General features: G+C 33.5%; 1 pseudogene; it reads right to left on the reverse strand.

Moving 5' to 3' along the window:
* Nucleotides 1-6,707: 6,707 nt before the first annotated feature.
* Nucleotides 6,708-11,269, reverse strand: LOC101577170 (annotated as a pseudogene).
* Between the last annotated feature and the right edge of the window lie 275 nt (nt 11,270-11,544).

The following is an 11,544-nucleotide window of genomic DNA, read 5'->3' on the forward strand; positions in this document are numbered from 1 at the left end:
CTATATCTATATATAATAGAAAGAGAGTGTCATATAAACGAAACCATGTGATTTTTATGTGTCTGTGTCAGAGTTAATTCACTTACTGTTGTGGTCTCAATATGCATCTGCATTTGCACAAATTACTCAAGTTTATTCTTCTTATAGCAGAGAAGCATTCATTTTCCTTATTCACTCATATTTTGATAGACGTACAGGCTGCTTTTGATATTTAACTATTGCGAATTTTGTTGCCCTTGACATGGGTCTGTGTACATCTCTGTGGCATAATGTCGTTACGTCTTTTGGGAATATGCACAGTAAGTGAATGATGGAGTAAAATGGAATTCTAATTTTAGGGTTTTTTTTTTTTTTGAGGAATCTTCAGTCTCTATACGTTTTTCTGAGAAAGATGCAGTTTATTTATAAATAATGATTTACTTTGTTCTAAATTAAGATCACAATTTCACTTGGTATCACATTATCCTTTGCAACAAAGGATACAATCCTAATGACACATTCTAAAGATCTGGATCTTGCTATGTGATGGAACATAACCTATTTTCCAAAAAAAAACAAAAGGTAATAATATTTACATTCTACAAGAACCTTGTGTGCACCTATGTAAAATTAGGAAAACTACATTTGGAGATAAGTCATTCATCTGAAACAAGTTTTTTACAAATTTTATCAAAAACAAATTGGAACCACAAATTTATTAGGAAAAATTAAGCATGTATTATATTTTTATAATTTTCCAAGTTTATAATAATCACTGTTTTCTATAATGTAATGTTAATAAAGTAGTAAATATTTAATTGAGTTGATCACTGATAAATGTAATTTGATCGCACAATTTAAAACATCATGAAATGAGTTCAGACTGCTCTAAATTTAGTGTCATGATAACCTTCTGAAGCTGTTCATTTAAAAATAAGAGCAACAGTTTTATATATGACAATATATGTCACAAATACTTATTTAAAAACATAATCCACTGCTGAAATGAAAGAGGACATCTATGAAAACACTTAAGGAATAATTTTTGTAGATATTAAAAGTTCCAAAACTGTTAAACAGACTTCATGCAATCCCAATCACAATACAAGTAACTTCATTCACAGAACTAACAAAAGCAATCTTTTTACACTTTCATTTTACTTTTCCCATATCATGATGGTTTATCACTGTAGTTTTGTAGCATATATTAGAGCTCAGGATGGTAATGGCCTCTACATTACCTTTATTCCCCAGTACCTTGTTTTAAAAATGTATTTTATACAGGGTCTCACTATGCAACTTGGACTCACAGTGATCCTCTTTTTTTGCAGCCTCCCCAGCTCTGGGATTACAGGCCTGTGCCACCATGTCCGGTCTCAGTGGCAACACGGGGTACCATTTTTGCTGTTCAGGGACTCTTCTCATTCCATATGAATTTTTTGATTGCTTTTGCTACGTTATGGTCTTGCTGTTGGTTCCGTCTTGTCCCCCTCTATTCAATTGCTTGTTCTTCATGGTTCCATTGCATTGTTTTCTTGGAACTGGGGTCGTCTTTATCCCTTTTTGGATATCCTTCAGTATTCTTTGTAGGGTTAGTTTCCTGGCCATGAACTTCTTCATGTTCTTTGACATGCAAGTATTGTATTTCTCCATTAATTTTGATGGATGGTTTGACAGGGTACAGCAATCTGGTTTGGAAGTTATTTTCTTTCAGGACTTCAAATACTTCATTCCAAGCTCTTCTTGATTTAATGGTTTGGGTTGAGAGATCTGCTGTGATTCTGATGGGCTTTCCTTCATAGGTGATCAGTTTACGATAATCTCTTATTTTGCTGAATTTCCAGGAATTACTATGTGTCTGCAATTTTGCATGCTTATATCTAGCAATCTAAACAACTACCTTGAAGCCAACAATATTCAATATAACAACAATTGTTGAATTACTATCATCTTAATTTTGAAATTTTATATTGTTTTTAGCTTTTTATTATTTATATTCTCCTTAAAATAAAAGCAAAATTGTAAAGGATTGTTTTTGTTAGTTCTGTGAATAATATTATCTAGTATTGTGTTTGGGATTACATTAAATCTATTTAACAGTTTTGGAAGTTAAGTTATTTTGATTATATTGGATTTTCATATCCAAGAATAGAGAATATGTTTCAATTTTTGTATATATCCTTCAAACTTCTTTTGCAGATACAGTAATTCTCATTTTAGATGTCTCTCAGTTCATTAATAGATTAATTCTTTATGCTATTTTGAAAGGTACTGTTTCATTAAACTCTCAGTGAATTTATTATATTGTATAAAACAAGATTGATTTTTAAGTTTTGACTGTATTCTGCTATGTTACTGAATTTGGTTATTAGTTCTAGGAGTCATTCACTGTCAGTTTTGAGGAGTTCTTTGTAGAGCATCATGCTATCTGCCAATAATAATATGCAGGATAAAATGGTTGGCAGTAACATTGTAAAAATCTCACTGAATGCACATTTCTGAGAGAGTTAAAACAAATTGTCATTATGTGATTAGAATTAGTAACTGAAGGTATTAGGACTGGTTGGTATTGGGGAAAGATTTTATATATGAGTATATGTAGAAATAACACATTTAGAGATGTAGATTCAAGCACATTTAATTTAATTCATTGTTACCTATCTGCTGACAAAAAAAAAAAAAAAACACATTTGAAAATGAGATCTTTAACCCATACAAACATGCCTCTCTGAACTTTATAAGCACTGATTTTATTTATTTCTAAAATTGCCTATTTCCTACATAATACTTTAACCCTGGAGTACACTGGCACATGTGTGCAGTCCATGGTATTTTTCATTCTAATTGTAACTATATTGTTTATTTCTCATTTTCACTTTCCTTTCCAGAGCAACAACTGAGCTCAACTTAACTATGTACACTTTCTGTCTTTCCAGATCCTTTATATCTCTTTTCTAAAAACAGCGGACATTGATTCCAGTCACCATTTATAAGTGCATGGTGATATTTTTACATTATTTCTTCTCATGGACATCTTACAGCGTGATTTTTAACGTCCTTATACTTCTCTTCCTTATAGGTAAACATATTCAGCAGATATGGTCTTTGTGTTTCCATTGCCTCTAGATTCCTTCTTCAAAAATATACTTTTGAAAATTATTCTGTCACATATACTAAAGAATTAACCCTGATGAAAAGAATTCCTATGAGGCATATGCTTTCTACACACATGCGATTATTTCATAATAATTGGTGTCAGCCTCATGAATTTCCATCATAGAAGACACATCCTGCAAACATTTTCCATTGTGATGAGAATTGGTAAATCTTTCAGCAAATATTTATTGTCCAAGCAATCTGAGCTCATGTCTGTATTAAATGCTACAGTAAGTTATATTAATCATTGGTATCCCAAGAATAGCTTCTTCCGTTTTAAAACTAGTGAAGACATCCAGTGTTGTTGGAATGGTGGTGCTAAGCTAGGAAAAATCTAATTATTTCCTTTCTTCCTGTTTCAACTCCCTATGAACTCTGGCTTCATCAGGTATTCTTCATTTCTGTGGGAATTTAGGATTTCCTTTAAAGGAGGAACTCATTTTTCCCTTTAGCTAATGTGGGATACACAAAATGTTCCATGTTTCTCATATTTTTGGTCTCTGCTTATGTACACTAACATGGCTATATCCTAAATTGTAGTAGGAGTTGTCTCTTAGATAACCAATTTTGACATATATTTCACTCATTGCTAACTACTTGTAAAGGCACATATAATAAACACCAATGGTGAAGAGCTATATTTTCCTCTTAAAATATTTTGTTTCTTGATGACATGATTCCTCTTTCTCTGGTGGATGTGAAACATTTATAAGAAGAATTACCTGTATGAAACATTAGTGAGTTACAGTTATAAAACATAGGTATGTTAAGTAGGGCAAACACAGATTAGCACTATAAGGCACCTATGCCAGCTCTAAGTCACACTACCCAACACCCACAAACATTAAAGAGAAGTAATTGAATTGGACTCATGGTTTCGGGGAATTTTGTCCATGTTTGACTATGTCCACCTTATGGTCATCATGGAAGAAGTCTGTGGCAGAGCAAAAGCACTTAGTTCATGGCAGCCAAGAAGCAGAACAGGGGAAGAGAGCATGGAGGAAGGAAGGAGTAAGGGCCAGTGTGAGCACACAAAGTCACCCCTCCATGACCCACTCAGAAATGCTCAGAGGTGTGCTGCACAAACCCCACCCCTTGACAGATAAATATATCACTAACCAAACTATAGTTTATGGTTTTGCAGGCAGGCGCTTGCACCACTGAACTATCTCCTTGACCCTTCACTAACCAAACTATAGTTCAGGGTTTTGCAAGGGGAAAAAATACAATGCCTGCCACATGTTTTATACAATTATTTTAATTTCCTGAAGAATCATATACAGAGACTGCAGAAAATGTGTCTAAAGGCCAAAGAATCTAGATGAGGGCCTGGATCCCATGGTAATGTCCTGCTTGAGTTGAACTAAAGACTTAGAGCTCATAACAGTCACTCCAACAAGTCCAACGAGAGGCCTGGAGCCCATGACAATGTCTCATTCAAACCTGTTTCATGGGTCTGTGCTGGGAAAGTCCAAAGGTCAGTGGTGGAAATTAGAAAGTCTGTGCCATCAGGATGCAGGTCTGTGCTAGCAGGCTGAGGGTCTGAACTTGAGCCAGGAAGCGATGCTCAAGGTAAGAACTAGCATTCCCAGACAAGTATCACAGCCATCCTCAGCAACAGTGTGGTCCTGAGCTCCTCCAAGGATGAGGAAAGCTGAGTTCCCCTGAGGAAAGCCAAACCAGACGACTGAGATGCGCACCCCCTTTCCATCTGGAGCCAGGAAGAAATGCTCAAGATGAGGACCAGAGCTCCCCCAAAATGAATTGCAGCCATTCTCAGGGACAACAACAAGGCCTTGACCTATTTTAATGATGAGGACAGCCAAATTCATGAGGAAAGCCAGCTCCTCCATGAGAACCAACAACTCCCTACAGCTTCTCAAACAGCTTCTCCAGTTATTCCTCTTAAGCTACCTGAAACAATCCTCATGAGGGCCTCACACACTCAACACCATGCTGGGTCAGCTCAGCTGGGTGTCAAAACTTGACCACCCACTGTCAATCACCACAGCATTTTTATAATGACAGTAAACACAAATTCATGATTATGATTAGCATAATGCAACTATCTCAGATACAACCAAGTTAAAATAATGCCTCCTCAAATGCCACATCAGTTTCAGCATTTTCCAAAGCTGAAAGCAAATACTGTTTTGAGTCTTCAAAGTTTTAGCTCTGAAACCTATAGACCTAAAGTGAAAATGTTATATAATTGCAAAGTGAAATGGCAAGGGTTAAAGATTTTTATTTCATAAGGAATGAATCAGACCAAAGCAAGACTGAATCCCAGTCACAGACCACACAACTTTTCTTTTGCCCCCAGCATGGCTTGAAATCTTCCTTTTTAGGTTTTTCACACAGAACTCATGAAATGGCAGAAAGTGCAGCTGTAGGAATGAAGCTAAAAGTGCTTTATTCTCTACCCTCCTGGGCTTTTTTGTTTGTTGTTTGTTTTTATTTAATTATTTTATTGAGAAACAAATATCACTGAAACAGTTTCATGACTGATTACTAGCACATTTTCAATAATCAATACATTGCACATTGTTTTAGTGGTTATTCATTGTACAAGATGCAGACGTGATATCCTGTTTACAAACACATTATAACAAACTTCTCTATTCATTGAATTAAGAGAACGGAGCTGTATATCTATCCTATTTTGAGTATACAGATAAAAAATGGCTATTCATTTCTATTCTGATAAAACTAACATTGTTGACATTAGTCAACATAAAACTCTATCTTTTTTTTCCTTAGGTATTGTGTTGCAGAAAAAAGTAAGACAATTAAAAATTTCAAATAAAAAAAAATTTCAAATAAGGAAGCAGGAACATAAGAATGTAAATGTTTCTTTGATAATTTTAATTTAGTGATTGTGTATAAATACCCAGAAGTGTATTAATTACCACACAAAGACTAACTCATATGAATACTTTTTTCTTAAAATAAAATCCAACCATAATATGTTATAGCAGGTGTAGCATTTATTTTTTTTACTAATAAAAAAGATTATATTTACTTAGAAGCATTCAGAATGTCAACAAAACTGTTGCAACATGTTCTTTTTTTGCAATTACACAGTGATATTCAGTTAACAGAACAATTATTTCATATATGCTGCATCAGAGAAAACTGAAGATAAAAAACTACCATCCCCATATGTAACTAATTTGTGCTGTACACCAACAAGATCCTGTTTTAAATTTCCATGCCAATTTACAGTCCCCATACTGTACCAGGCAAGGTTAGTGGCTATTGAAAAATACTACCATGGGCTGGAGAGATAGCTCAAAGGAATAAGTGCCTGCCTAGAAAGCCTAAGGTACTGAGTTCAAACACCAGTACCACAAAAAAAAAAAAAAAAAGAAAAAAGAAACAACAACAACAAAAAACAGGACTTGGTAGTGCTTGGTAGTGTGTTAACCATACAAAAAAAATGATACTCTGCAGTTTAAAAACAAATCTTACACAGCTTTACCTTTCAATTTTTTTTTTCTTCAAAATAAGTGAGTTATGTACAGGGGGAATAAATACTTTATAGATAAGAAAAAAATTGCTCTAGAACCAAGTTATTCATCAACATCCTCTTCTTCATCCTACTGATCCTCTTCATATTCTTCTTCCTCCTCTTCATCTTCATCTTCCCTCTTGTACTCCTCTTCCGTCTTTTTCTTGCTTTTTTCAGCCTTGACCACTACCTTCTTTGCTGCATCAGGTTTTCCTTTAGCCCGGTGGGCAGCGATGTCCTTTTCATACTTTTCCTTCAGCTTAGCAGCCTTCTTCTTGTATGGTTGCTTGTTATCTGCTGCAGTATTATTCCACATTTCCCCAAGTTTCTTTGCGACATCACCTACAGAGAGGCCAGGATGGTCTCCTTTGATTTTTGTGAAATACTCAGAACAGAACAAGAAGGCCGGAGCAGGCCTCTTAGGTGCATTGGGATCCTTGAACTTCTTTTTCATTTCTTCTTTAGGAGGAATGTAAGTTTTCATTCCTCTTTCATGATGAGCCTTGTCCGCCTTTGCCATATCTTCAAATTTTCCTTTTACTTTAGCAGACTTGGTCTTCCACCTCCCTGAGCACTTCTTAGAAAACTCTGAGAAGCTGATAGAAGCATCTTGGCCCTTCTTCTCATGCTCCTCTCAGCACGTTTGCACAAAGAATGAAAATGACGACATCTTGCCTCTCAGCTATTGTGCTATTTATTGCCATTAAATTGTCTGTGTTGCTTACATACTTTAGAAACTAACCTTTATTTCATAAATAATTCACAAATGATTCTTCCTTCTATAGTTTGTTTTTGTAATATGTTGACTTTTTTTTGGATTCACTAAAGCATTTAGTACATTTCTTCTCACTTCTCTATGTTTGCTTTTGTTACTTGTACTTTGGAGATTGCGTACAATAGGTCATCGCCAACATTAACGTTACAGTTCCCTTATGTTCCCCTTTAGGGTTTTTTTATTTTCTATTTTTACACCCTATGTTTAAATCAGTCCATTTTGAGTTATGTTGTTCATAACCTGAGACAAAAGTACCCAATTTCATTATTTATTGATTAATTTTCTTGTGAGAAAATATCCCTGACAACAATGGCATTCGCTATTGCTGCCTGGTTACTCTTAGATATCAAACCGTAGTAAGCAATTGCAGGGCACTAGAAGCAATCCTCTAGCCCCAAAGAGGATTGTGTGAGGCTTGGTACAGTATTTCTTAGCACTTGTGCTTATAACAATGTGATATTAAAAGTAAATGAAGCTGGTGAGTTGATCAGACAGAATAAATATTTAACTGAACGATACCATCCTTAAATTTCCTCTAGTATTTGTCCCACAAGCTTATTATAGTTGTCTTTTTGCACTGTTACTACTGTATTTTTTACTCTCTATGTAATGTCTCTTAATCACACTTGTCCTTTTTTACACTTTCTTCTTATTTCCCATGTTGTCTGAAATCATTTTAAAGCTTTAGCGTTCATAATAATAAAAGAAGTCGAAGGAAATTATGGTGAACCTATGTATTTGTATACTATAATTCTTCATCCAATTAATTCATTTTCCCCACATATATTTGAAAAATGAAGTGCACCAACAGATAAAAGAAAGAATGATTTATAATGTATTAATCTCGATTTGAGAGGGAATTATTTTAAAACACAACATTAAAAATATCTAACAACTTAGATTAGTATAAAATAACAGTAATATACATAAAATCTATGTGAATATTCTCACTAAAAGTGACAAGACTATAATGTATAAAAATTTAATTTAATTGCTGGGCATTAAAGTGTTAACATAACATTTAAATAATCACTTAGTATATGAGTGTAAGCTCTGTTTTATTAATAACCAGGATGATAAAAAGTAAAATTCACAGTGGGGCTTTCAGCCCTGATTTTTGCCTTCAAATGTGTTAGCTGTTAGTAGTTCCACATTTGAGTCCTAGACTATGTATTGCTTATAAATTCTTTACCTCCAAAGTAAGCATATTATTGGTCTTTCCTTTCTGAATGCCTCTTCTGGTTACACCCGTAGTAATTTTCTTTTGCATTCATGTATTTATTTATGTTTTAGTACTTGTTTTCGTTCGTGCAGTTTAATGTTGAATGAAATAAACCAGACACTCAAGCTCAAATGCCAAACTGCATCTCTCTCTGGAGTGAGGCAAAATGGAGACAAAGAGAATGATAAAAGATGGATCGAAGAGGACAAAGGGATGGACCTTATTGCTATTTGTCATCTTTTTTGTGGATTAGTTTTAGAGGAACTCATCATATTGCCAATTTGAAATAGCTTTTCTGTACGTTGTAGAGTACAACATTTCATTAGACTAAAGATACTGGTTTAACAATTATTTTCAGCCACTTTTGTTAGCAGGGTAAAAATTGTGAGTTAATTACCTCACTCTTCTCATGAGTTATATCTTGTTTCATTTGCCATCAACATGAACTTCCCGATGAAGACATTACTGTACTTACCTTAGAGTTTCAAACTGCCGTTCATATGCATCTTTCTGTTTGCCATCCAGAGAAGTAAAAAAGTATTATGGGTAACTTGCTCTCTAAAAAGAAAACAAAAAATGAAGTATTACTTAAAAGTGTATTAATTCAAATGCACTTACTTATTTTTAGGCAGTCTTATTCTCCTACAACAGGGATGATTTTTTTCTCAAATATTAGCTCACATGAATTACTTTTAATCTCAAGTCACTTTTTAAACTTAATTTTCATGTCAAGATATGTTTGAACAATTGATTCTTCTATTTTCTTTTAATTTAGTAATTATGTAACATAATCTTTGTCTATCTGAGAGCTTATCTATGTTAAGTTCCAATGCAAAGTGATTAAGAGTCATCACCTTTGAAGTAATTAAAAGGTAACTAATGTTAATTCTCAAATCAACCCAATGCAGTCTATGGCTTAATAATTCAAAGCAAGATAAGATGCTAATTATTTGAAGATTTTACAATGACTAGATTCTGTCAGATTCCTCAGTAGTTATCAGGGTCTTGTGAATAACAAGGTAATAAAATTCCTTAACTTCAGTATAAATGTATGTCCCATAAAAATAGGAAGACCCAAATTGGACTTGAGAAGCCAGTGAGTTAATGTAGTGCCAAATGCACATAAAATGGGTCCAGTAAACTTCCCGGGAGGGATGATCCATTACTTTGAAGACAGATGCTGTATTGAGTTATTTCCTCCAGCTTCATTTATCCTTCACTTGCCAGGACAAGTGAGAAATACAGTCTTTCTGGACCAGTATTCTTTCCTAATGTTCATTATTTGCACTCAATTTCTTTGGCTTTGAACATCCATGTGTCTATTTTTACAAGGAAATAGCGGTATAATTAATTTTTGAATAGCAATGTTCTCTCAGTAATTACTCAGCAAGTAATCATCTTGCATCATTCAAAACAGAATATATTTGCAAATGAAACAGTTATACTTTGAAATCTGTTCTAAGGCGCATCACATTAAGACTTTGCTATTTTCTGTAAGCATACGTTTATGTACAAAATTGCTTATTATTTCATTAAATTAAAGATTTGTCATGTGTTTAGATCACCCAGGTCTACCACAGAAGAAAGTTAATGGAAAGCTATCCTTTAATGTTGTGTACTTACCATGCACTTAAAAAACGTAGTTTAGTGAAGTTAGAATAAAGAAGTATGTATCCTAAATTTACCATTCACTTAACCCAAATTATATTGGAATATTAATTATAAGGTATTTTATGAAAGAAATTGTACCACTTGAATTGAAGTCAGATGCGAGTTAGGATATCTTTTCCTTAGAAATAGCTGATGTTAATTTTTCAACACTGAATGTTGTACATTCTAATTATACTTGAAGTTCTTGATTGAAATAATTTTCTCAACCTATTATTTATGTTTTCTAGGAAGGAAATCATTAATATAATTAATACTAATTTTTCTTTGTTTAGAAATGTGAATATTGTTTTAAATAAGTTATTGAAGTCAAATTAAACAACTTACCCATATCAAGCTTATTGTTTTGCAGCCAAATAAATGAAAAAATATACTTTAGACAGATTGAGAAGCCTAACAGTTATTTATATTAACATTGTAACTGACATAAATTTTTGTTATAATTATCATAATATATAGTGAGTAAATATTTTTCTTAAATTTGAACTTTATAATAAACTCAATTATTCAACAGTATACAAAATTCTGTCCTAGTAATCATAATAAATAATGGCAGGTAATTTGATTTATATTTTTTGTAGTCATTTGTAATCATAATCATTTTATGAGGACTATTTGAGATTAAAAATCAATAAAAACTGAAAATGCCATATCTGCCTACTAAAATCTGTCTGTGGCTATTCACTATTCAGTATCTTTGGGGCATTGCATTCTGTGATATGTTTAGAGTTTAGAGTTTTAATCTGTAGGAAAATCTGTCTGATAAGACTTTACTAAGAAACTCACCAGGGCAGATGTTCTACTGATCTTTTCTTAAAATATAAATCAGATCATTTTCTAAAAGTACCAATGGCTTTACATTGTTCTTAGAATAAATCTCAGCATATTTGATTTGCCTGCCTCTTAATACCTCTAAGACAAGCAAGGCTTTCGCTTTCCTCTCTGCGTTTCTCAACATGATTCATTCAGATTGGCCTTTCCCTTTAATCTTCTTCTGCCTTCATATCGAGGGCTTCCAAAGCACAATTCTATTTATGGGAATGCTTTGTTTTTGCTTTCTTTTTAATTGCTGCTAAAATGTATTTTCCTCAAAAAAGTGAACACTATTCTCCCACTGAGATTAGGATTCATTTGTAAATTTTATCATAGTGTGTCGTAATATTCCTTAAACTTGCATAATTAATCCTTTATCATTGAATGTTTAGGCAGGTACTGAATCACAGTGATGAAAAT

This window comes from Octodon degus, unplaced genomic scaffold, assembly GCF_000260255.1.
Source record: "Octodon degus isolate 3935 unplaced genomic scaffold, OctDeg1.0 scaffold00356, whole genome shotgun sequence".
NCBI classification, from domain to species: Eukaryota; Metazoa; Chordata; class Mammalia; order Rodentia; family Octodontidae; genus Octodon; species Octodon degus.